General features: G+C 56.0%; 1 protein-coding gene across 4 annotated transcripts in view; it reads left to right on the forward strand.

The window, feature by feature from the left end:
* The first annotated feature begins 2767 nt into the window (after nucleotides 1-2767).
* Nucleotides 2768-26249, forward strand: part of RASGEF1A (RasGEF domain family member 1A) — an 81798-nt gene continuing 58316 nt past the window's right edge. For 2 of the 4 annotated variants that reach the window (XM_044758203.2, XM_070491909.1), the window contains exons 1-2: nucleotides 2775-2906; nucleotides 4146-4236. The gene's annotated coding sequence lies outside the window, so the exon portion shown is untranslated. Of the gene's footprint in view, nucleotides 2907-4145; nucleotides 4237-26249 lie in introns of all 4 variants that reach the window. The other 2 variants (XM_044758192.2, XM_070491908.1) reach the window with 1 other exon arrangement.

A 26249-nucleotide genomic window follows, 5' to 3' on the forward strand; every position in this document is an offset into this window, starting at 1 on the left:
CATATTCTGGGCCATAAAGAATATATGAGCAGGTTTCAGAAAATATAAATCATTCAGAGGATGTCCTCTGCCTGATGTATAATTGAATTGGAACTCAATAACAGGAAGACAACTAGAAAATCCCCTCATATTCAGAAACTAGGCAACACACTTTGAAATAACACATGGGCAAAAAGAGAAATTGAAGTAGAGATTAAAAACTATCTTGAGCTAAAATGATAATGATAATTTAAAACTTGTAAGAGACAGTAAAGCAGTGCTTAAAAAGAAATTTATAGCTTTAAATGCATATAGTAAAGAAGGTGGAAAACCAATGAGCCTAAGTTTTAAGAGACTTAAAAAAAAAAGGACAATAAATATCCCCCCGAAATGGAAATAATAAAACTCAGGGCAGGGGGCCAGCCCTGTGGCATAGTGGTTAAGTTCAGCACACTCTGCTTCCATGGCCCAGGTTCGTGGGTTTTGCACATTTAGATCCGGGTGCAGACCTACACCACTCACCAGCCATGCTGTGGTGGAGACCTACATATAAAGTGGAGGAAGATTGGCACAGATGTTAGCTCAGGGCTAATCTTCCTTAGCAATAAATAAATAAGTAAAAAAAACCCCACAAAACTGAAGGCAGAGATCAATGAAATAGAAGGCACAATAGAGAAAATTCAAAAGAGTTGAAAGCTGCTTCTTTGAAAAAAAATTATAAAATTGACAAAACCCTAGCAAGACTGATCAAGAGAGAGAAAACACAAAGATTCCCAATATCAGGATGAAATGTGGGACATCACTACAGATTCTACAGACATCTGAGAGATAATATGAAAACCTATGAACAACTTGTCAGTAAATCTGAAAATTTAGACAAAATGGAAAAATATTTTAAAACCACAATTCACCAAAAGTGACATAGGAAGAAGTAGATAATCTGCATGGTCCTACATCTATTAAAGAAAATGGACCTATAATTTAAAGCATTCCCACAGTAAAAATCAATGTGCAGATGGTTATTAACAGTCTCACTGAAAATAAATCAAGCACCAATTTATGATGTGTGTACTATCAACTATGTATGTTTTACCCTAAAAAGTTATAAATATTCACTTAATATTTATAATAATATAGGGAGTGCTGGGTAGGGGTATAGGTGAAACAAAATTGGCCATGTATTGATAATTGTTGAAGTTGGACCATTGGGCCTATTATATCTTCTTAACTCCTACTGTGTTAATGCTTGAAATTTTCCATAATCAAATGCTTTTGTAAAAAAAAAAAAAGTTAGACATAACATTACTCTGCAAAACTGTCCACTAGCTTCGCAGCTCCCTCTGAGTCAAAGCCACAATGGGCCAAAGGCCAGCCAGGCTCCTCCCATTCTGGTGACCCTGGAACCTCCTGGAATCTCACTCTCTACCACACTCTTGCTCACTTTTACATCACTCTGGCCTCTACGTTGTTGCCTACACATGCACAAGGCATACTCCCATCTCAGGGCCTTTGCACTTGCTGTTCCCTTTGCCTCAAATGTTCATTCTTCAGATTCAGCATGGTTTGCCTGAGTCAGATCTTGGCTCAGATGTCACCCTTTCAGCAAAGACTTCTTTGACTACCCAAAATAAAATAATTAACTCCACAAATTGCATTCCCTATCTCCTGTCCCTGCCATGCTTTTCTCCAGAGCATCCACATCATCTGACATATGAAGTATTTTCTTGTGCTTTTATTTACTGCCTGCTTCCCACAAGAATGCAACGTCAACCAGACAGGGATATCCGCACCTGTATCCCAGCATCCAGAATGGCACCAGGCACTTAGTAGGTGCTCAGTAAACATGCACTGAATGAATGAATAAGAAAGGTCCTCAGCGTCTTCAAGAGGTTGCAGGTGGGACACCTCCTCATTCCTCCACGCAGCCCTCCACCCTGTGGGCTTCCCCGCCCCAGAGCTGTTCCACATTCACAGTCTGTGCTGCCTGCAAGGGTCACTTCTGATCCCCAAGGGTTGTCAACAGAGAACAAGGACGTCCCTTCAGAGAGACAAGGAGGTTCCACTAGAAGCCAGAAAGCCTGGATCCTCCTGTTAGTGATTTTGGAGAAATGGGGACTATGGAATCTCTCAAGATGGTTTTTGACCCTTGCTCTGCCACTTACCAGCTGTGAGATCCTGCAGGGTCACTTCATTTCCCTGACCGTCATCTGTCCAATGGGAACAAAACCACCACCAACCTTACAGGGTGGTTCTGATGGTTAAAGGGAATAACCAAAAGGACCAGGATTTGCCTACGGAAGCGCTTTCACTGTCGGATGCCGCTGATAAAAATTTTGGCAGCTCTCGGGGAGTCCCCAAAGGGTTTCTTACATGAAGTGGCCACATGACCTTTTGGGTTCCGTGTTGCCTTATTCTTTCTAAAATGAAAGCCTGGCCTGCTCTCTCCCTTCGCCCTCCCTCTTCACCCCCAACCCCCGACCCCCGACCCCGCCCTGCGCCCTGTGCCCTGCGCCCCGGCCTCTCGCTCTACCTCTCCTTGCACCTTCGTCCCGCCTTTCCCCTCTCCACGCGCCCGGCCCGCACCCTTCCTCACCCCGCGCCCTCCACTCTCTCCCTCACCGCACCTTCCTCCCCCGGTGCCCGCCCCGCACCCTCGCCCCGCGCCCGCCCGCTCCCTGCGCTCTCGCGCCCGCCCGCTCCGTGCCCGCTCCGTGCTCGCTCCGCGCTCGCTCGCGCTCCCCGGCGCCGGCTGCGGAGGGAGCTGCTCTGCCCGCAGCTGGCGCAGCGCGGGGGCGGCCGCGGGTGGGCGGGGGCGGCGGCGGCGGCCCGGGCGCCGAGCATGAGCCGCCGCCGGCGCCGGCCGCGCGCTGCTCGGGGCCCGACTGCGGCGCGAGGGCTGCGCGGGAGCTACGCTGGCCCGGACCGAGGTAGGCAGCGGCCGCCGATCCTCAGTCCCTCGGTCCCTCCCTCGCTCCTGCGGGCCGTCCCCTCCGGTCGCCGGCGCGGGCAGGGCGGGGCGTGCGCCGGCCCGGGGTCCCGCCCGGCGCGGCCGTCGTGGGGCCGGAGGCGGGCTCCCGGCGCGGGTCGGGGGACGCGCGTGGAGGGCAAGTGGGAGCCCAGCGCGGAGTTGCGGAGAACTCCGCCCCGGGCTGGACAGCGCCAGGAGCCCCTAGTCTCCTGCCCCTGCAGGGCACCGGGCGGTCTCAGCCAGGGCGTGGCGGGAGCGCACTCAGTAGGCGGGCGCGGGCACCGGCTGGCAGGTCCGCTGCCCCGGGCCTGGCTTGGGGGAGGGGGCCGGGAAATCTGAGGAGCTGGGGCTGCGCAGTTGGAAGTTTCCATTTGCTTGTCTGCATTCTGGGCCCCGTGGTGGCATCTCATGCCCTTGCTGTTTGGAGAGGAACTGGGCCGTGAGCTCAGCATTTGAGGGGAAATGGCCAGGGCCAGGGCCACATGCCCCCTCTGCAACATGGGCAAGGGTCATTTGAAGGACCGTGCTCTCTTTGCCCCAGGCCCTTCTAGCAAGGCCTGGGGCTGGTGCAGCTGGTTCTGGCCTGGTGTGTGAGTGGAGGGGGCTCCTCCTGCCGAGGGAGGGGCACGCAGCAGGCCCTTGCCCCCTGCATCCCTGGCTGTTTCAAGTGCTGGAACTGGTGGATATTTACAGGGGGCTGCCTGCCTTTTGGGAGCTGCCTGGGGGCTGAGATGTGGTGGTGACTGGGGTACCCTCTGTCTCTGCTTAGAGCTGTGAGCCCCATCTGGTTCACCCTCCCCACCTCTGTCATTCTTCTCCCACCCTCTGGAGCAAGAGAAGGGCCCAGATGGCCACCTGCCCCAGGAGCCCAGGATGTAGAGTCAGGTTGGCATGCAGGGAAACCTCACAAAGGCAGTGGTCTATTCTGCCCCTCAGGGGTCTCCCACCTCCCTCTGGCCACAGTCTTGCCTGTCCCAGCCTAGCCTGGGTCTAGGCCCTTCCCTACCCAGACAGGAGGCCCAGAGGGCAAAGCAGCAGCTCCTGTTGTGAGAAGAGAACCAGGGAGTCGGGAGACAGCAGGTCTTGACTTCTGAACCATAGGCAGGCTGCAGGCCCCTCGGAGACTCAGTTTCCCCATCTGTAGAATGACACCATGATTTTAGTGACTTCTGAGGGCACTTCTCTCCCTGACATCCAGGGACGCTTTGCATTGGAACCTCAGGACCCCAGACCAGAATAGGAGGAGGGGCTCCAGAGTGGGAAGAAGTGGAGGACTCGGCTCGGGGCACGTGAGTGGGTTCTCTGCCCATCTGGCCTTTCTTTATTCTTGTGGACATGGGTCACATAACCCAGCAGTCCTCTGGGCTGTCATGGGCCTGGGTCGGGGATGGCAGCTGAGCCAGCAGGCCCTGCCCCTGGGAAGGGAGTGAACAGTGGAGACCTGCATGCTGACATCCTCCCAGGGCAGCTGTGGACGCTTGTACATGGATCCTGGGTTTGGGAGCACAAGCAGGTGCCCCAGGTATGCCATGGGGGCCTGAAAGCCAGCCAGCAAGTTTGTTTTTCCCTGGGAAACATCCTCGAACTGCCAGCCTGATGGCTCCCGTCCACCTGGCAAATCGTGGAAATGGAACAGTTCACACAGCGCAGAGGGGTTTTTTGGTGTAACTTAGCAACCGCAGGCAGAGGAGGAGGAGGGAGAAATACTGGCACCACCAGCATTTGTGTTGGGCAGGCCTGAGCAAGCCAGGGGCTAGTGGGCTCAGGCTGAGGTGGGGGTGGAACCCCAGCACAAGTGGCCACCCCCCCCACCCCGCCTCCGGGCAGTGGGAGGGGCCTGGGCCCACCTCCACCTGGCCAGGTGAGGATCAGACCCACTAGTTCCTCCCCTGGGTCCTCCAGAGAGCAGTTGGAGGCTGGGATGCTCAGGTGTGGCCTGGGAGCCCCTGAGCACACCCATCTCTTCAACTGTAGAATAATGGGCCGATGGACAGGATTGGAATAGCTTTGGTTGATCTTAGGTTTTTTTTTTTTTTTTTTTTTTTTTTTTGGGTGTTTTTTTTTTTTTTTTAAAGATTTTATTTTTTCCTTTTTCTCCCCATAGCCGCCCGGTACATAGTTGTGTATTCTTCGTTGTGGGTTCTTCTAGTTGTGGCATGTGGGACGCTGCCTCAGCGTGGTCTGATGAGCAGTGCCATGTCCGCGCCCAGGATTCGAACTAATGAAACACTGGGCCGCCTACAGCGGAGCGCGCGAACTTAACCACTCGGCCACGGGGCCAGCCCCCTGATCTTAGGTTTTTAGCCACAGAACCCTGTTCTCAAGCTACATGTTTCACAAAAGCCAAATCTGTCAAACAGGCCAAGTGAAGGTGCAAGGCTAGGAGCAGGGGCCACTGTGCTCGGAGTTGGGGTACTGGGGCCGGCTGGTGTAGGATGTGCATCTCTGCATGACCCCACCCCAGAAGAGGGCCCCCCGGGATCTCCAGAGGGGCTGCTGGGAGTGGGTCCCAGGATCATGGTGGGCGAGAAGGACAGAGATGCAGATCACAGCCTGTCCAGGTGGCCGTGACTCAGTGTGGCTCCCAGTCCTGGCCCGTCCCTCCTGCTGCCCCCTGCTGGGTCTCCTCCTCCCCGCACCCCGCTGTCTCTCTTGAGGCCATCTGCTTCAGCCCTGGTCCGCTCTGGCTGTTTTTCTCTTAAAGCTTCCAAATGCTGAGCAGAAATCTGCCTCCTGTAACTCCCACCCGCTCCAGGCTGCCTCTCCGTTCCTTTGCCCTCGCCTGCCCACCTCCCTCCTGCGGATGAGTGTTTACTTAGCAACATCTTCCCGGCAGAATCTGAAGAAAGAGGCAGGGAGGAAGGGAGGGATGCCCATCATCACGGGTTGCTGAAGTGGCAGGGAAGCTTCCAGGCCTGTGGTCGTGGGGGGGAAGGGCCTGTGACAGCCACTAGTCACCTGTCAGGGCCCCTGACCCATGGGGCTCTGGGGAGGACACTCTGCCCGCTTTTCAGAGTGCATGCCCCTCACCTCTTTCTGGGCACAGAGCCTGGTGCTGTGGGTGTGTGTCAGAGAGTTGACGTGAGGATGCCCAGGCCTGGCACAGAGTGGGCTGGCCACTATGGATCCATTCAAATTGTCCCTGTACTGGGGACACTGGGTCCCAGCCACCCTGAAGCAGGGTTTGGGAGGCTCCGCAGACGTCAGCCTGGCAGTGGTGTGGCGGGAACCACAGTAGGGAAAGCTGGAAAGCCCTGCTGCATCCTGGCCTGCTCAGATTGCGTGAGTGGGGAGGGACAGGAGGCATGGAGGAGCGGGGCTCCCCAGGGTGGGTAGGGCTGCGGGAATTTGCCTCCTGCCAGACGGGCCTCAGGCCCTGTCAAGAGAGGCTTGTGAGAGGTGTCTGGCCAAGAGTATGAAAGTGTTAGGATCCACACGGAGGCCGGCAGGGGCCAGGGCGGGACGAGGGTGTGAGTGCTGCCTGTCCTTGTCCCTACCTGAGGGTCGACAGTCAGATGGCTTCAGGTGTCTGAATGCCCCCAGCTGCAAAAGCATTTCCTAAGGACCACATAGGTGCTTTTGAGCATGATTCGGGGCAACACCCAGTGGTCCTGCCCCGGGAAGCTTCTCCCCACCTCACTTAATTGAAGGAAAGCTCCTGAGGGTCAGTGCAGTGATGCCAGGACGTGGACACAGCACAGGAGAAAAGAGCCTCTCGGCCTCCTCGCCACCATGAGCACCTACACTGGATCGGAGACAGGCTGCGGGCCTGTGCTGCTCAGGGTGGCAGCAGGAGCTCAGAGCCTGCTGTGTCCCTTCTGAACGGGCTGTGGGCTTCTCTGTGTGCCTGGTGAGTTCAGGGAGGAGAGGCCTGAGGCTCTGCCTGGTGAGTCTCCCTGACTCTTCAGAGGAGAGCACCCCATTTCACACACGTGGTGAGCACCCGGAGCAGGGAGCCAGCCCCAGGGGCACGGAGCTGGCATGCAGGGAGCTCTTAGTTCCATTTGTCCAGTTCCTGCATCACCTCCCCACAGGTGAGGTCTTGCAGCCTGAGCTGACAGGCAATGGCCGCAGAGGTGAAGCTGCTTGCATACAACTTCTCCCAGCTTCAATGCCACAAACCTTTCCCAGCTGGCTCCCCCTCCGGCTGTTTTCCACCCTCTCTCCTCCCCTGTGCAGGCTGACTTTGAAGCTGTGTTCTCTGCTTGCTCACTCCACATCCTCACTTCCCACTCTCTCGCAGCCCACTCCAATCTGGCACGCCCCCTTATTCCAGCAAACAGGCTTCAGAGGCCCAAGGACATCTCTGGCCCAACAGGCGTTCACTGCCTCTGCTCCCGGGCATTCATCCCCTGGGCTCTGCAAGCCTGTCCCTGGGCCTCCATGTCCTCTGGCCTTCCTGCAGACCTTCCTGCTGGCTCCTTTCCTGGGGCACTAGTGTCCCTGTTTCTCAGGACCTGGACCCAAAGCCTGTCCTCCCCAAACATGGCTTCCATTCCGTCCTCGGTGCTGGTCCCGTCCCAACTCATATCAGCCCAGCCTGTCCTCTGGGCTCTGGCAGCATTTGAGCCTGTGTGTGCTGGATTTCTCCCAGGTGACCACAGGCAGCCTGTCCATGTCATCGTGCCCGGAACCTTGCCTGCCCCAGGCTCCCCATCTGAGCAGTGGGACAGCCAGGGTCGTGCCTCTGCCAGGTCGGCCCTCTCACTGATGGAGTTGTCAGTCAGTCTGGTCCACCCACCCTAGACCTCTCTCCCACCCGCTCCACCTCTCCCTGCCGCAGGTCCAGCTGCCCTCCCCTAGCCTGGACAACTGCAGTGGTCTCTTCTCCTGCGATCCCTTCCCCACACCACAGCCAGGGGACCTTTTTAACCTTCTCTTTGTAAAAATGCCTGGAGACTCCTCCCCTGCAGGATTCCCTCTCCCTGCCTGGTCAGCTCCCAGCCTTCCGTGGGGGTGCTTTCCTGCACAGGTGTGCTGTGCTGGGCGCCCTGGGCCTCTGCAGCACGCTGACCCTGTGGAACTGTCTGTGATCCTTTGGAGCTGAGTCTACACTTAGGCTGTTGGCCCCAATTGGACCCCCTGCTCTGAGATGGTGGCTGTGCTGGTGGACTCAGCACGCGTTCGTGAGATGTGTGTGAAAGTCTGTGAGCTGCTGTGTGTGGCAGGGCAGAGAGGTGCAGATCTGTGTTGGAGAACGTGTGCGGGGGGCACCTGGCCTGGGCCACGCTGCTGTCCCCCTTTAGGGAGAGGAGAGGGGAGCAGACTCACAAGCTCTGGGACAGCAAGGGGGGGGTCTCTGGGGACCTGGACCTGTTCAGGGAGGAGGAGTGGGGTGGGGCTGGGAGGCCAGGCCTCTGCCTGTTGTCACCACCACTTCCGTTTCTCCAAGTGTCACCCTCAGACTCTACCTTGAAGAGAGAGTTCTCCCTGGATCCGGTTGCCATGGCAATGCTGTTAACAAAGAGTAGCTTCCATGGAGGAGGCTGGCTCACCCAGAAGCTGAAGGGGCTGAGAGAAGGTGTACATTCTGATGGGTTTATTAGCGGAGACTGATTCCACCCCCACCAAGGCTGCTCCAATCCCATGGGCCCTTCCCCCGACCCACTCTGCCTGTGGGGCTCTCTGGGCCTCTGGTACCCAGACCCTCCCAATGTGAATGTCAAAAGCCTGGATTCCATCTGGGTGTGGCCTGGATCCCAGCTACAGCTGGGTCACCAGGACAGGTCCAGAGAGGCCTCAGACTTGGGGTGTGGGGGGATGTGCCCAGCCCTGGCACCAGGCACTTCCCAGAGTGAGGAGACCCATTTTGTCGCTGTAGAAACCCAGGCTCACAAGCCCGGACTTCTGCCTGGGACTCCCCTGAAGACTGGTTTTGTGCCCAAGCCCCTTCTGGCTGTGAACTCTGAACCAGCCCTCCCTGGGTTCCTCCTCTGAGGTCTTGACTAAATGAGGGAGTAACATGTAGCACTGGGTGACAGCCTGGAGCTCGGCAGCCCTAGCCATGCTGACTGGGAGGGTTGGCTCTGGTTGCAGGGACCCGGGTTTCTGCCCTCAGAGCTGGGAGAGGGAAGAAGGGCAGGAGGCTGGGCACATGGACCAGCTGGGGATTAGGGTTGGATGAGGTTGGATGCTCACACAGAAGGAGCTCGCAGAGTTCTTTGGGGAGCCTCCACAGCTTTCATGAGTTAATCACTCAGAGTTGGCAGGAGACTGCTGTCGATTATTCATTTTATTATTGTTATTAGTAGTGGGTGGCCCCTGCTGGGCAGATGAGGCCAGGAGTAGGAGAACATCAAGGCTGCCCTTGGGAGAGGGAGAGCCCATGTCCTGTTCACACTGCCCATCGCAGGCCAGGGCCCGTCCCTCTCAGCCCACCATGGGAAGGGGCCTCCCATGCCATGCGCCCCTCCCTTCTCTGGCCTGGGAGCCCAGCTCACCCCCACTAAGGGGAGCGTGTCTGACTGCATCTCTGTGAGTGCTCGCTGCTGTGAGTGACTTGTGAACACCTGGGCTCTGGGTCCCTCATGGCTGGGTCAGCAAACGAGGGTTCTCAAGGACATGGGAGGGAGGGTTGACAGTGAGCAGGCCTGGCCAGGGGCTGAGCTGTTGTTCCTCTGGGAAAGGCCAGAGCAACCAGAACCCCTTCTAAGAGTAGGCGGCCCACATGGGCGGGGCCTGGGCGGGAGCCGCCCACAACCTGTGCGTTATCCCGGACCACGCCCCCGACGCCAGAGCCGCTAAGCAGCTCAGGGCACAGGCAGAGCCCTGGGAACGCTCCTGGAAATTGCCTGCAGACTGGCCGTAGAAACACCTGAAGAGCTATCACAGAAACACTGTGACTCAGATCATGTCTTCTCTCTACAGTGCAGTTCTGACAGAAATTAATAACAAAACGTAACTCTAAAAAGTCTAATATTTGGAAAATATAAAACACGTATAAATATTTAGTGGATCAAAGAAGAAATCATAGTAGAAAAATGATAATGGAATTAAATGATAAACATATAATGAAGGATACTTGTGGGACACCGTTGTAGTGGCACTGCAAATGTGTCACCAGCTGACCCTGTCTGGAGAGCCAACGTTCTTTGAGAAGCCATGTCCAGGTGCCTCCTCCTTGGCCCTGGAAATGGGAAAAGGGCCAGGAAGTGGGTGCCTTGGAGGAGTTAGAGGCAGAGGCCAGGCTTGCCCTGAATTGCAGGGGTGCCTGAGGGCGGTATGGAGTCCCCTGGCTTCTCCTTGCAGGATCAGGCCAGGCCGGGTCTGAAGGAGCTGCCCTGCTCATGATCTTGCAGAGCCCAGGGGCTTTAAGGAATGTTCTCTGGGCAAGGTGGCCACCAGGGTGTGGCTCCAAGTCAGAGCCATTCACAGCCCTGGAGGGGAGGATGCCAGGCATGTCCAGAGGTTGGGCTGAGACTTTGAAGAGCTGTTGTTATGTGAGGTGACTGGGGCACTGTTAGAGGAGGAAAAGGGAGGGGATTTCCACTGAAGGACCAATGTGAGGGAAGGGCCGAGCTGGCAGAGTGGAGAGAGGAAAGAACGGCAGGCAGTGCAGTGGAGGCCAGAGCCCTCAGACCCCCGTCCGTGCTCAGGACCTTGTTTTGCTGGGTGTGTGCATGGCCCTTGTGTGTGTGTGTGTGTGTGTACATTCACACGCCAGCTTCAGGGAGGGGTCCCTGACCAGCCTTCTGTCCCAAGGACTCTGCTGTGCATTTCACTAATACGTGACTTCATTTAATGCCTCAAACATTTTTTTTAAAGATTGGCACCTGAGCTAACATCTGTTGTCAATCTTTTTTTTCTTCTCTTTCTTTATTCTTCTTCTTCCCAAAGCTCCCCAGTACGTAGTTGTACATTCTAGTTGTGAGTGTCTCTGGTTGTGCTATGTGGGACGCCGCCTCAGCATGGCCTGATGAGCCGTGCCATGTCCGTGCCCAGGGTCTGAGTGGAGTGTGTGAACTTAACCACTTGGCCAGGGACCAGCCCCCCCCAACTTTTTTTTAATGCTGGCATCATTATACCAGTCTTGCTGATGAGCCTTATGGGTCCGGAGAGGGGGCAGAGGCAGAATTTGAACCCAGGTCTCTCCTCTGTGTGAAGGGGCACTTTGGAGAATGGGTGACATGTTTCTTTGGTGTCTTCCTTCATCCTCATGTGCCCTTCCTGCTGCCCCCTCCCTGTGTCTGGGCCCTGAGCTGGCACTCGCTCCTTTTCCTGCCTTTGACTGTGACTTCCCCCTGTCCCCAATGCTTCCCTGAACTCACTCTGGCACCTCAGGTCTCAGCTTGGACAGGTGTCCTGGCAGGAAGCTTCTCCACCTTCTGGGGCTGTTGGGATACCCTTCCTCTGGGCTGTAGAGCACCAGGGACTTGTGATGGCAGGAACTAGTGTGTCCTGTGTGCCAGGTGCTCTTCTAAGCACTTTGCCTGCACCCACTCATCTCATCTACTTCTTTGAAGGGATGGCTTAGGTCAGATTCCCCAGATGCAGAGCCTGAGACAGGGATTCTGATGCAGGGGGTGTAGAGGGTGTGCTCTCAAGAGTCAACTGTGAGGGGGTGAGCAAGCAGGGTATGGAAGGGGAGGAGGCTGGACAGGGGGCACTTTCAGGCCAAGTCTCACCTCAGCCTGGCCAGTGGGAACTCTGGAGTGTAGACTACTTGTCTTGCTGTGAGGCAGCGAGTTGGGCTCTGGCCCCCTGTGCTGGTCAGCTGTTAGTTGCTGGCCCTTTCACTCCTCTGGAGAAGGTTTCAGGTGTGAATGACACACATGCCCCAGGCCGGTGGGGGGTGCCTAGAAATCTGGGTGGGCCCCAGCAGCATGGCCCCAAGTGCCAGTGTTACCAGTGCCGCCTGCCTTCCCAGCAGCCCCTCAGCTAGTCCGTCAGGGGCTGGGACGCAACCTCAGGTTCGGCCTGCTTCCGCGGTGGTGGCCTGTGGCCTGGCTCACATAGCACTGGCCTCCTTGCCGTGATGTCTCATCTTCCCAACGTGCATCTGCATGTGTCCAGGTCTTCTGGTCTGTGCTGTTCGCTGCTGGGCACCAGGACTGAGTGCTCTGCTGGCACACCGAGGGCCTCTGTCAGTTTGTCCAGAGGACTGACTGACAGTCACAGTTGTCCGCTCTGGGCTCAATGGCAGGAGGCGGGGTATGCCAGGGATGGGAGAGCCCACCAGACTTGAGAGAGGGTCCCAGCCCTGGGTCAGCAAGGGTGGTGTAGGGTGAGGAGCCCTGGCCTGCACTCCAGCCCCAGCCACTGTCTCATCATCCACCCCCAGTTGTCCTGCCCAGGCCTGGTCAGCTCCCTGGAGTCCCCACACAGGCATGGCCCACAGCAAGGGGGCCTATGAGCTTTTCCTGGCTTCTTGCAGCCTGGCTCAGGGGTGACAGCATACATTTCTGGCCTGGAGAGACCACCAGGTGTGGAGAGGCTGAGCCGAATGGGCGGACAGTGAGAGTCAGCGTGGGTGTGGCTGGCACAGAGATGGGCTGTGGGCCTGGCCCAGGAGAGTGCCTGGTCCAGCAGCCCTGCTGGCTCAGTAGCCCACCCACACCTGTCAGCCCCTCTGGGGCTCCCTGCCATCTGCACACTTGGCCTGCCCAAACCAAGCTGCTCTTCTTCTTTCTAACCCCACGCCACTCCTTACCATGCTCTCCTTGCCTCCCCCTCGCACACTTTGAACTTTTCTTCCTCTGTGCTCCAAATGGTCCTCCTATCTCCCAGGAATGGTCCATGAGGGCCCTAAACCCCCTCAGGAGCTTCCCGCCTTGGTGGGGACAGTTACAGGGGTCTCTCCAGGGCCTTGGACATCACTGAGGTGCAGCGTGATGAGTTTATAAACCGCAATGGGGACCAGTTCTGTTCTCCAACTGGATTTACTTTTTTAAAGATGTTATTTTTTTCCTTTTTCTCCCTAAAGCCCCCCAGTGCATAGTTGTATATTCTTCATTGTGGGTCCTTCTAGTTGTGGCATGTGGGACGCTGCCTCAGTGTGGTTTGATGAGCAGTGCCTTGTCCGCGTCCAGGATTCGAACCAACGAAAGACTGGGCCTCCTGCAGCGGAGTGCGCGAACTTAACCACTCGGCTACAGGGCCAGCCCCTGGATTTACTCTTTTAGATACAAAATTATAAGTCAGTCCATTTGCACAGTCCTCACTGGACCTGTACAAGTCTGCAGGGCTGTGGTAAAATGTGTCTCCATCAGTGCCTCAGCCACCGGGCCCCTGGAGCACCCTTGGGTGGAAGGCCCTCCCCGCAGCACCCAGCCCCTGGCCTGAGAGGACAGGGCACCTGTCACTGTGGTGGGAGGGGCCTGGCATGAGAGCAGCCTGATAGTGAGTGGACGTGGCTGGCCAGGCTCCAAAGTGCTTCCTGGGATGCCGGGAAGGATCACTCCAGTTTTCATGGATCAGCAGCGTTTTCCATGGAAAGTTCTGGGGGAACTGGCATGTGATGCTGCCCTACACCCCGAGGTTCTAGATGCTGGAGGACCAGGGGTCCCCTCTAAGGACAGGAGCTAGGGCTGGGAGGATGGAGACTGATCCATTGGAAGTTCCAGAAAAGGTCACTCCTTTTTTACTCAAGGTCACATGGCTAAGAGGTTTCAGAGTCAGAACTGGAGTCCAAGCCCCCCTGCCTCGCAAACACAACATATAATAAGGTCAAGGCGGGGGCGTGAGCCCCCTCCCACTGAAGGACCTGTGGCCCTGTGAGGTGGAGGAAGAGCGAGTCTGCGGAGGGCGGTGGCCTGTTAGCCTAACCTGCCCATCCGCACTTCCTCTGGCCACCTTCTCCTGACTAGGCTCAGCTCAGACCCGCCTCTGTGACCTGACCCCAGCACTGTGTGGCCCTGGTCTTGCCCCAGGAAATGTACTCTGCACCTCTGGTATCAGACATAGTGTGGAAAGTGGCTTTGTGGGCTGTCCGCTTGTGGAGCTGAGGGCAGTGGGCACCAGGTTGGCCATGAGGACGAGGGTGGGGCAGGCGCAGGGAGAGCCATGCCTGATTCCTGACCCTGCTCCTCCCCCTGCCTCACCAGGAAGGTGTCCTCACCCTGCCCCTGCCTCACCTCAGGCCTCCTAACAGGGCAGGCTCGTTTGGCAGTGCCAGCAGTGGGCGTCCCCACCCGTGAATCCCCCACCTCAGTGTTAGACACCCCTAGACTCACCTCCCAGATGATGCTGAGTTGAATTAAACTGAACCACGCCTCAGTTTCCCCATCTTTCAGTGGTGGGTTGACTAGAGCAGGGTTTCCAGAGCCCTGGGTCTCTGGGTGGCCAGAGGCAGGCAAGGCCTCTCTGAGAGTGCTCCCATGCATGCCCACCGACTTGCCCTGTCTCACCCCTAGCAGCTCTGAGCTCACCTGTGGTGTGCGGCTTTCATCGAGAGTCAGAAATGTTCTCCCACTATAAGCTCCAGAAACCTCTGAGCCTCTGCAGCTCTGATGTTGGAGGCCCTCTTATCCTGGCCAGGCCCGCTGCCCTCTCCTGAGGGACCTCTCTGCCCTCCCCAGGCTGCAGCCATGTGCCTTGGCCAGCAGTGCTGACTGCCTGGTCTGCCATGCCCTGGACGGTGGGAGGAGGGTGGCTGTGGCCCCATAAGTCTGTCAGTCCCAGCTGGAGCACACCTTTTTCCAGGCCAGCAGGGATGGCCAGAGCCAGGCCCATGTGTCCTCCTATGGGAACCCAGTGAGGAGGAACCTGGGCTGCAATCAGACATTTTATTGCAGGGATAAAAATGATCAACATTGACTAATGCAACAGACACCAGGGCTGGCATTGGAGGATGGGAATGTGTATGCCCCAGGTCTCCTTCAGAATGGGGAGGACGCAGTGGACTCTGGAGCCTGTCATTGCTTAAGTGCTCTGTCACTTACTGCCAGGGCAAGAGAGGTGGGGAGGCCCAGGCAGAAGAATGTTGCCTCATAGGACACTGGTGCTGGACAGGCCTGCAGGCCAAATAGGACAGAAGTGGGGACTGAGGTGTGGAGGAGGGTGGGGGCCCAGGTGCCTGCGGCGTGAGGTGGATGTGGAGGGACACTTAGACACAAGTGGGTCCAAGGTGGGCATGGAAGTTGTCACCCGTGTATTGGCAAGGCTCCAAGGGGCTAAGAACCGTGCCTGAACCCAGATGGCCAAGAAGTGTCCAGTTCAGGGTGTGGACCCAGATCTGCCCTTCCTCACTACATCACTGCGACCTCTGGACCACATGGGACCCACGTTCAGAGATATCTGATCATCACCCCATTCACTAAGGTGCGGGTGGAGAACCTGCATGCCAGGCCCCGTCCACTCTCTGGGACTAAAGACAAAATCCGAAAATAGATAGAAAATGAACGTAACAGGTAATTAGAAAGTGACTGGGGGAAGGAGGGAGGAGTGCTAGGGGCTTCTATTTAGCTGGAGGGACTTGGGCAGCCCCACTGGGCAGGCGGAGCTTGAGCCAGGCCCTGAAGGAGGGAAGGAGAAGGAAGCTGCGGGGGCATCTGGAGGCAGGGGGCTCCCCGCAGAGGGAAGAGCTAGTTCCATGCCCCAAGAAGGACATGTGCTGGCGTGCCCAGGAACTCCAAGAAAGCCAGGGGACATGGGCCAGGGCAGGCATCAACTGTGGGCCATTGATTATGTGTCACTTGTGGTGAGCCAGTGGACTTGTGACTTGACTGGGGTCTCATGCCACTGCCATGGTTCGTCCGTGTCCATGTGTGGATGGCTCTGACAGCAGGGCACCTGATCAACCACACCAGCTATGTTCTCAGTCTCAACCTGGACAGCACTGTGCCTCCTCCAGGAGAGAGCCTGTGGGGTCTGTTTGGAGGAAGCAGCCGAGATTGATGGAATTGCACTGAGTTTGGGGTCTCCTGGGAAGCTGAGAGAGACATGACCTGTGTGTGGCCATGTGGGCAGGGACTCTGAAAGGGCCACTGTGGGTGACCTGCTGCACCTCACCTTCTTTTTCCCCCTCCTCCCTTTCGCTCTCCCCCAGCTCTTTCCCTGGGAATCCTGCTAACCTCCTCAGAGGAAAACCCTGCCCCCTCCTTAATTTACAAATCCCGGTGTTGTCTTTATTTTAATAGCATTCAAAAAGTAAAAAGGGTCCACGTGGAGCTTGGGTCTCCTCCCATCCCTGGCTGGCTCTCGGCTCCTCTCGGTGCCAGAGGCCCTGTTGTTACCTGTTTCCTGAGCATCCTCCTGACATTTCTGGTCCATACATGTGTGCAGTGTGTTATTCCTTGTTACGCACGTGGCAGCAACGTGTCATGGGCCATGGCCTTGCTTTGCTTCTCTCACTTCGCAGAGCACCTTGGATTCCCTATCTCTGTGTGCATAGAGTGGCCTAGCTGTCTTTAACACCTGCGTGGTCATCCACTGATGGATGTACCACAACTCATTCATCCAGGTGCTGAAAGGTGGCCATTCAGACTCTGTCCATTCCCCTTTTATGAGCAGTGCTGGAGCCAGCATCCTTGCACATGTATCATTTTGCATGTGTGAGCATATTTGTAGGATAGGTCCCTAGGAGGAGAATTGCAGGGTGAAATGGAGGTGCATTTGTAATTTTGATAGATTTTGCCAAAATGTCCTCCACACCTGTACTAATTTATACTCCTGTTGGTGACATACGTGAGCACCTGTTTCTCTTCCCCCTTGTCTTTGCCAATCTGATAGGTGAGAAATGATATCTCGTTGCAATTTTAGTTAGCATTTCTCTTAGTATGGATGACACTGAGTATCTTTTCATATGTATAAGATCCACATGTATTCTCTTTTTAGTGAACTGGTGTTTGAATTCTTAACACAGTATTTTTGTTAGATTGATGGTATTTTTCTTATTGATTCATAGCAGCTCTCTACACAGTAAGGAAACCGACACTTTGGAATATGAGTGGCAAATCTTTTCCCCAATTTATTGTGTTTTCGTTTTGTTTGTTATGTTTTTTTTTTATGATTTTATTTTTTCCTTTTTCTCCCCAAAGCCCCCCAGTACATAGTTGTAGATTCTTCGTTGTGGGTCCTTCTAGTTGTGGTATGTGGGACGCCGCCTCAGCGTGGTTTGATGAGCAGTGTCATGTCCGCGCCCAGGATTCGAACCAACGAAACACTGGGCCGCCTGCAGCGGAGCGCACGAACTTAACCACTCGGCCACGGGGCCAGCCCCTGTTTGTTATGATTTTTGCCATGAAGAATTTTAAAAATTTATGTAGCCGGAACCATAATTTTTTTTTTTTTTAAATAGTTATTCTTTTTTTTTTTTTTAAGATTTTATTTTTTCCTTTTTCTCCCCAAAGCCCCCCAGTACATAGTTGTAGATTCTTCGTTGTGGGTCCTTCTAGTTGTGGCATGTGGGACGCTGCCTCAGCGTGGTTTGATGAGCAGTGCCATGTCCGTGCCCAGGATTCGAACCAACGAAACACTGGGCCGCCTGCAGCGGAGCACACAGACTTAACCACTCGGCCACGGGGCCAGCCCCCGGAACCATAATTTTTTTTATGGTTTTGTAACATATATATTAGGTTCGAACTCTGTGAAATTACTGAAATTATAGAAAGTAGGCAAAAATGTTCCCTACCTGTAATTTCATGGGATTCAAACCAACAGAAAGGCCTGCTCTACTTTGAAACTATTAAATTCTCATGTGTTCGCCTGGGTTTATGGTTTCATTTTTCAATGTGAATATTTGATCCATCTGGTAGGACTCCAACTTAATTTTTTTCCAGATGGTCACCCATTTGTCCAACACCACTTATTAAATAATTACCTTTTCTTCACCAATTTGAACTATCACCGTTATCCTGTACTAAGCTGCCATTTTTGTTTGGGGTTATTTCTAGACTTTCTTGTTTGCTTCATTGCTCTGACTGTATATTCACGTGCTGATACCATGTTTCAAAATTTTTTTTTTTTGAGGAAGATTAGCCCTGAGCTAACTTCTGCCAATCCTCCTCTTTTTGCTGAGAAAGACTGGCCCTGAGCTAACATCCATGCTCATCTTCCTCTACTTTATATGTGGGACACCTACCACAGCATGACTTTGCCAAGCGGTGCCATGTCTGCACCTGGGATCCGAACTGGGGAACCCTGGGCCGCCAAAGCGGAACGTGTGAACTTAACTACTGCGCCACGGGGTCGGCCCCCATGTTTCAGATTTACCTTTTATTATGAAAACTTTCAAATGCACTGAAAGGCAGAGAGAATAGAATATGAACCTCCATATCCCCATTACCCAGATTCAACCGTTAAGATTTTGCCAGCCTGCTTCACGTACACATTTTTCTTTCTCCCTTCCTCCCTCCCTTCCTTCCTCTTTCTTTTCCTTTCCTCTTATTCTTTTCCTTTTTGAGAAGTATTTAAGTCAACTCCCTGCCCTTGATAATTTGCCCCAGTATACTCCAGTGTGGATCTCTAAAAAAACAAGGCCATTTTCTAACAAAACCATGTGGTCATTATCACACTTAACAAAATTAACAGCAATTCCTTGCCATCATCTAACACCCAGTACATATTTGATTTTCCTTAATTGTCTTGAAAACGCCTTTTTGCAGTTGGCTTGTAAAATTGGTAACCAAATTAAATCCATGTGTGGCATTTCGTTTTTATTTTTCTTTAGCCTCTTTAATCTAAAGCAGCACCCCCCCCCCCACCTTTTTTAAAGCCATTGGCTTGTAGCGGAAACTTGGTGAGTTGTCTGTAGAATGTCCTATTTTCGAGACTTGTCTGCCTCCTCACAGTGTCATTCAACTACTTCCTACACTCCTAGTATTTTCTCTAAACTGGAGTTTAGCTCAACGACTTCCTTTTACAGAGGTTGAGGTTATTTTGGCAAGAATGCTTCATGGTGCTGCCCTGTACTTTGCAGGAGCCTATCGTGTCAGGTCTGGCTGCAGTGGGTGTGAACGTGGGGGCAATGGGCCCTCGTTCCCTGGCGTCCATTTGGGGTCCTTCTGATGTTTTCAACCATCGACCACTGTCTGAGTCAAGGATCACATCAAAGTACCTTTCTAATTGTTCCTTCTGAATGCATTTGTGGAATTCTTCCATAAAGAACATTTCTTCCTCAACCAGGGCTATTTGGTTTCCCCAAAATAATTTCATTAAATAAAGCAGGATAAGTGCTAAATTCTTTCCTTTGCCAACATGTGGTTCCAACTCATCCTTGCAATTTGCGCTGTCTCCATAACTCACCACCCTTGCCTGACCACACTCCTTTCATCACGTTGCCTTTACCATCTTTTTTCAGGCACATCCCTATGTTTACTGAAGTATTCCTCTGTCTGGTAGGACTTAGCATGCCTTGTTAACTGTGCTGCTATTTACTATGGTTGTCACTGAGGCTCACTGTTTCCTAGTTGTGATGTCCCACTTATGGGGGTGGTTGGGCCAACCTGGTTTTCCCATCAGTTCTCATGTGTTGAGGGGTGACCTTACCGCAGGTGAGGTTTTCCCCCCAGGATGCTAGATCTTGTAGCAGAAATGCCTGCACATTTGGGAGGTTGATGAAGAGCATGCTTGGAGGGAGGCCCGCCTGGGAGGTGGGGAGAAGTGCATCCCAGCCGCCTTGCCCTCTCTCCATCCATGGATATGAGCCATCTGTGCATTAGGAAAGGGTGGGAGGGGAAGCTGAAGAGTCCTAAAGGGCTCACCATGTCGAAACCAAAGAGGTGCCATTGCACGGTTGAGAACATTAGGGAACGACGGACAAGTGGCACCCTCATGACATGGCAGAGTTCCCAGCTGGAGGAGACGCTGGACCCAGAGCATTGGGGGTGGTGGGGCACACATAGGAGCTGGCTATTCACCCTGAAGGGCCTCAGGAGGTGAGGACGTGTGACGAAGAAGGGCTTCCGGAGCCGATCCAGTGCAGCCCTTCGGGGCCCAGACCTGGGCCTGCGGGAAGGCGAGGCCTGCGGGAAGGCGGGGCCAGCCCAGAAGATCCCTGGGCAGAGGACCCCAGCCCCGTGACCCACCACATCCGCGCTGACTTTTGGGGATCTGAGCTCTGCCCCTATGTTGCTGTGCCTACCTTCAGGGTGTGATGAAGACCCTGCCGGTGGGTTGATGCCTGTATGGATCATGGGCAGTGGGTCTCTGACTCCATTGTCCAGAAGAACCCGCTGGGAGTCGAATCCACACCGTGGAGCCGTCCTGCCCATCTCTTGCCTAGAGGCCTCTCCGGCCCGGCCTTGCTCCAGCGCAGCTCCTGGCTCCAGGCGGGGGCGCTGACAGTGAGGGTTTGTTTGGTGGTGCATGGACCCAGGGTTCCAAGTGTTCAAGCGGCCGGCCTGCTCTTCCCTCCGCTCTCGCAGAGCGTGCTCCTAGGTGGTGCCCGCCCCAGGCTCCTGGCTGAAGTTTGTTGAATGGAGTGAGCTGGCAGAAGCTGCCTCCCCGGATGACAGGGCTGTAGCCACCGAGGCAGAGAACTGGCGGCCGCCTGGCCTGCTGCACATCCGATTCTAAGCGGTGCTGGGACGTCTGAGGCGTGCGACCAGTGACAGGGGCTCTGCTCGGTTGGGGGCCAGAGTCTCCCTTGAGATGAAGTGTTGAGGATATGGTGGGCAATGACAAGGGCCCAGAAGCAGGAGGAAGCGGCTTCCGTGAAGCTCCCAGGATCAATGTCCCCGAGTGTGGCGCGGTGCGGGGCGAGGGCCCAGCAAGGCCAAGGCTGCCGTCGTTGCGGCTGGGGTGCTCCTCCCAGCGGTGCGGCCTTCACCTTGAGCCACCCGCTTCCTAGCCCTGCCCAGCCTGTCAGCTCGGGCTGACCCGAGGCTGCCTCTGCCCACGGTGCCTCCTTGCCCCTGCTTCTCAGGCCCTCACCCAGCTGTGCTTTTAGATTAGTGGTTTTCAAAGTGCAGTCCCAGGACCAGCAGCATCCTGGTCCTTAGCCTCTGGGACCTTATTATAAATGCAGATTCCCAGGCCATGTGGGGGATCTCCTGAATCAGAAACTCTGGGGGAGGGGCTGCAGTGTGTTTTAATAAGCTCTCCAGGGTACTCTGAAGCCTGCTAAGGTCTGAGAACCACTTTTCAAGACCAAACATCCCAGCCCAGGAGTTCAGGCCTGGACAAGACTAAGATCCCTCTTGGTCCTGGAGCCTTCCCAGACCGCAGCCCGTAGTTCTGAGCCCACTGAGCTCTACTGAGCGCACACCTGCTCCCAGATGGGGACCCACCAGAACGTCGAGCCGCGCTGGCATCTGGAGGCTCCACACTCTGGGGCCTGGACATGTGTCTGACCTTTGAGGTCAACACAAACGGGAGCTGCTCTTTTCATCCTGTTTGCTTTGGTCTCGGGAGAGCTGCCCAGTGGCATTTGGCTGACTCTCAGCATCAGTCATGGCGCAGAAATCGTGGGGCAGAAATCTCCCCCAGACCCGGTGGGCTGCGCCCTTGGGTTGACCTTCGGGGCTGTGGTCTGTGCCTTTACCTAAAACCTTCTAGGGGAGGTTAGTCCCTGGCCCAGGGCCAGGACGTGCGAGCTCACTTCCCAGGCCACCCCTCCCGGTCACCCCCCCACACTCGGCTCAGACAATCACTCGGTGTCACTAGACCCGGTTACTCAGAGCGCAGATGAATCAGACTTCCCGTAACTGGCATTCAGGAGCTCGGGAGCTTGGAAGGGTTTCCAGGACACTTGGGGGACTGACGTCTCTTGTTGGCATTCTCTCCCTGCCTGGGGCGAAACAGCATCCGGGTCAAGGAGCCGCTGCATTAGAGGGAGATAGTACCTGGCAGAGACCTTCTTTAAATGAATCATTTGACAAAGGATCCCTGACTGTGGGCAGGATGAGAGGGAAGGCCATCACTCTTTGGGGGCACTTTCATACAAGATATTTCATCCTCACAGAGCCCCTGAAACAGTGGTCTTCTCCAGTTCTACAGGAGCGAAAAGGAAGCTCAGAGAGGCTGAGAAACCCAACAAAAGTCACACAACAGTAAGAGTCAGAACTAGGACTCAGACGGTGTCTGGCTGTCCCCAGACCCCCCAGGCCGTCTCATCAGGCAAAACACAAGCCGTGGCCTCCAGTAGCAAGTGCACGACCTGGAGGTTGCCTACCCCCAAAATACAGGGAGAAATATTTAGTCATTCGATAACAAGTTTAATTGATGTCTTTACCATGGGGTTTGCTGGAGCCGTAGTGTGTTCACGTGGTTTCTGAAGTTTTGGGAAGGGAACAGAGTGAGTTGAATCTCCACAGCCTCCTGGGGAGGAGGGACGGGTGCTCCTGGATTCCGTGTGAAGGGGGCCCTGGGCCAGGCAGCCCCAGAGGCAGCTGTGGGCCAGGGCTCCAGGAGTGGGGTTGAAGGGGCTGGGACCTGGCCCCTGACATGCTCTTCTTGTCTGCCCGCAGGCCAGGCAGCCTGAGCACATGGTGCTGGACGTGCCTCAGCAGGGAAGGCATGTTCCGTGGTGTGGCCACAGAGACCTCAGCCTAGCCACCCTCCTTCCACCCAGTGGAGGGCCAAGGCTGCAGCACACCTCGTGGATGGGGGCTCCTTGTGATGAGCAGACAGCCCTCTACAAGGTCCAGGGAGGTCACTGGGAGACTCTGTCCACCCCGAGGACCCAGGCTACAGTTCCTGGTTTCCTTTACCCTGCCCCAGGGCACAGCGGGGAGCCCTTCATTAAATGCATGGGGCAAATGAGGGGGAGAAACGTCCCTAGGCTGCCACCGAGAGAGCTCACAGCGTGGATCTCACACGCCCGGCCCCTGCCCACCCTGGCTGAGCCTCCAAGCTCCCATCCTTCTCAGGGTCCTGGGTAGAAGTGGGTGAAGGCCAAAGGGTGGGGGGGGGACAGGAGTCCCTACCTTTCATAGCCCAGAGGAAGTCCCAGGTGGAGGACAGCACATTTAATGCTGCGAAACTGCGCTTCATTCATTTACCCATGAGGCGGTGCTTGCTGTCTCGGGAGCCCCAACCTGCTGCCCACCAAGCCTTTCCTTTCACCCCTCCCCACTGTCCCCATGACACCCCCTCCAGTGGTTTCCACTCCACTGCAGAAGCCATCCCCCTCCCTGCCCTGCCCACCCTCAGCCCCAGCCTTCTGAGCCTTTGCTTACCCGCTGACTGCTGGCAGACAAATGCCTCCCCTCCCGCCTCCTGCGAGGCCATCATCCTTGCTCTGTGCCTGGGCCCCCAGCCTCGCCCTGCCCTCCAGTCCACTCCCCAGGTCTGACCCCTGGGAGCCTGTGCCCTGGGCCAGTTCAGGTCCAAGCCCTGGAGCTGATGCCCTGGTAAGGCCCTATGTCTCTGAGCTGAGGCCTGCCTGGGCCTTACGGAGCCTGGCCCAGCTGGGCCCTGCCCTGAGGCCACCCTGACTCCAGCTGGGGCGCAGCCTCAGTCCCTGCAGTGCCTGCCCTATGCCTTGCAGCTGTGCCCCACCCCGGCCCCCACCTCCCACAGTCACCACATCCTGGACTACCCCCTCATGACTTCCACCTTCCTTCCCCCACAGCTGAACCACCCACCCGTCCCCACCCCCTCCCGCGGGGGGACAGAATGCTACAGAGCCAAAGTCAAGAAAACTCAAGCCCAGACCGGTGGTGACCTCTGAGGCCTTTTCTGTGAGCGGGAGGAAGAAGGAAAGGAAGCTTCTGCAGGACCCCTGAAGCCCCTGGCCCCCTCCCTCAGCCCTGCCTATGGCCTGGGGACCCCAGAAACAAGCCAGCAGGCCTGCCCTCCCGCTCTGGAGGGCACGGGGGGCTCAGTGAGTCAGGCCCAGATACACTCTGTGGGGCGAGCGCCTGGGGGTGTGGGTGGAGGATGTTACGATGCAATGAGAGGGTCCAGGAAAGAGTATTGAGGGGTGCCAGCAGGTTCTCTTTAGACTGGAGGTTGTCCACTCAAACATCCAGGCCTGTTGGGTTCCATTGTGCTTTCTCTCCATTACTGGCGTAGCAGATGGGAACTCGACCTCCACTGGTGAAGGCCTGGCCTCTGGGGCGCCCTGCCGTGGCTCAGAGGCCCTCAGCCCCCCAACCCGCCAGCAGGTCTGGCTTCTGGTCTGTCTGCAGCACCCCGACAGAGCTGGCCTGTGAAACAGCAGCCGGGGTGATTTCTCTGGCTGCCTTTGCTGGGTGGGGTAAGGTGGCCAGACACACCTTCCTCCTCTGGTTCCCACCACACAGTGGGAGCCACACTCTGGGCCACCAAGTTCAGCCCAGAGCCAAGGCCCACAGCTTGGCTGAGCCCAGGACAAGCAGTGTAGCACCTCAAGCCTTAGTTTCCCCATCTGTGAGGCAGACAGCCAGGCTGAGGCCAGCCCAACTCTCCATAGGGTGCGAGGGGGCTCAGTGCACACTGCCCAGCTGGACCCACTCACGAGTCCCCCAGAGACTGTCTCCCTGAGTCCCCCATGTGGGTTGGTCAGTGGACTTTCCTTGCTGTCCTTCTCATGGGAGGCCCAGTGGTGTCCATCACCCCTTGCGAGGCCCGAGTCCCTTGACCTGCTCAGCCCTGTAGGCTTTTGGAGGTTTTTGGGGCCCCCTCAGGGCAGGGGTGGTGGGAGGTACCAGGGACGCCAAGTGGAGGCCTTGGTGAGAATGCCCCAAAGGGTCCTGCCTGGGGGCTGCTGGGGCCCTACTCCATGTCTTTCCTGGATACCCACACCCCCAGGCCCCGAATCCCCAGCACTGAGTACCCGCTCAGGCCTAGGCCCTCCTCCCTCTCCTTCATGTCCAAAGTCGGGGGGCCAGGAACTGGGGAGACCACCTTCCCACGTGAGCCCCTCCAGTGGCAAGCTTAGGAAGCATGCAGGCATTGAGGGTGCCGCCCTACGTTGGAACCCAGCTCTGCCACCTCTTGTTGTGCACAAGTGGCTGCCCGCCTCAGGTCTCAGATGCCTCCTGTGTAAAAGGAGGTGACCTGTGAACTGAGTTCCAGGACAAGGTGATGCTGCACCTCGTGGGGGTCTGGGCGCTCTGTGGCCTGCCCTCTCCCTGGTTCTCCCACCTGGCACGAGACCGCTCTGGCTCCCAGCCCCGGGCCCACATGGGCTCCACCCAGGTCAGTCTCTGAGGGTCCAGGCCCAGGAGGGCATGAGTTCTGGCCGACCCAGCTGAATGTAGCGGAGCACTGCTCAGCAGGCCCGGCTCTGCGTGGTCAGGACAGTCAGTGGGAGTGGGTTCCTTGTAGTCAGGTCCACGCTGGGTCACCTCGGGGGCCTCCTGTTGCACAGTGCTTCCCCCAGGCAGGGGACAGGTACACAGTCTCTACGATAATCAATCTGACAGAGGTGGAGGGACGGCGCCTGAGGAAGGAGAGAGAGAGAGACAGAGAGATGGAAGGCTGGGTAGGCCTCCCTAATTCACATGCAGGAGGTAGCTTTTAGTGTTGCTTGGCAACCAGAGGAGAAAGGAGGGTGTCAGGGAGGAGTCCAGACTGCACTGGTGCCCCAGCCCCACTCTAGGCTAATCTTCCTTGGGAAGGAGGGTGTCAGCGGGCAGACAGAACTGGAAACCAGACCCCAGATGGCGCCAGGCTCTCCTTCCAGGGCTGTCTTCCCAGAGGAGCCAAGGATGACGGGGCTCCCGGGAATGGCCACAAGCCTACCACCTGGGGGTCCTGAGCCAGAGGCTGGGCCGCCCCCTGCCCCCAAGCACTGGGCTCCAGGGTGCCCCTCATGTGGGAGTCTGGGCTTTGGTTTCAACTTTGACCCTGACTAGTTTCCTGTGTCCTTGAACAGACTGCTTCACATCTCTGACCTCAGTTTGCACTCCTATAAAATGGGCCGGTCACATTCCTCACAGTAGTTACTGGGAGGAGTAAATGACAGAACTGTGTTGTTTCAATCCCAGGGCCATTCAGTCCTCAAGGGCATGCTGGGCATCGAAGAGTAGGGCTACAGGATGCAGGAGGGTCTGTGAGGAATGGTCCCCGCCCCCAGGAGCTTAGTCTAAGAGATGATGAAGGTGACAGGTCCCCCCCGACTATCCTGGACCTTTGGACAAACTGGACAGAGGTGCAGCCCTGAGACTGGATCAACATGGGGTCAGCTTTTCCCCCCTCAGCCTGCACAACTGTCCAGGTCATCCCCAGGGGGGTCCAGGCCCACAGTGGCAAGTGAGGCAAGGGTGATGGCAGTGGGCAGAGCAGGAAGGAGTGACACTGAACAGGCGGCCAGCCCGGGGAGTGAGGACGTCAAAGTCAGCTGGGGTGAGGGTGTGGGTGGGTGTTGGCTCCTGGGAGGGGCCTGTGACATTGGGAGGGTTTTCCTGCATCCACGTGCACTTCCCTCCTGGCATTTCCACTTCAGCCAAGCCAAGAGCCTGTACTGGGCTGGGTGGGGCTCAACTGCTGTGCCTGA

Source organism: Equus asinus, chromosome 2 (genome assembly GCF_041296235.1).
Source record: "Equus asinus isolate D_3611 breed Donkey chromosome 2, EquAss-T2T_v2, whole genome shotgun sequence".
Classification (NCBI taxonomy): domain Eukaryota; kingdom Metazoa; phylum Chordata; class Mammalia; order Perissodactyla; family Equidae; genus Equus; species Equus asinus.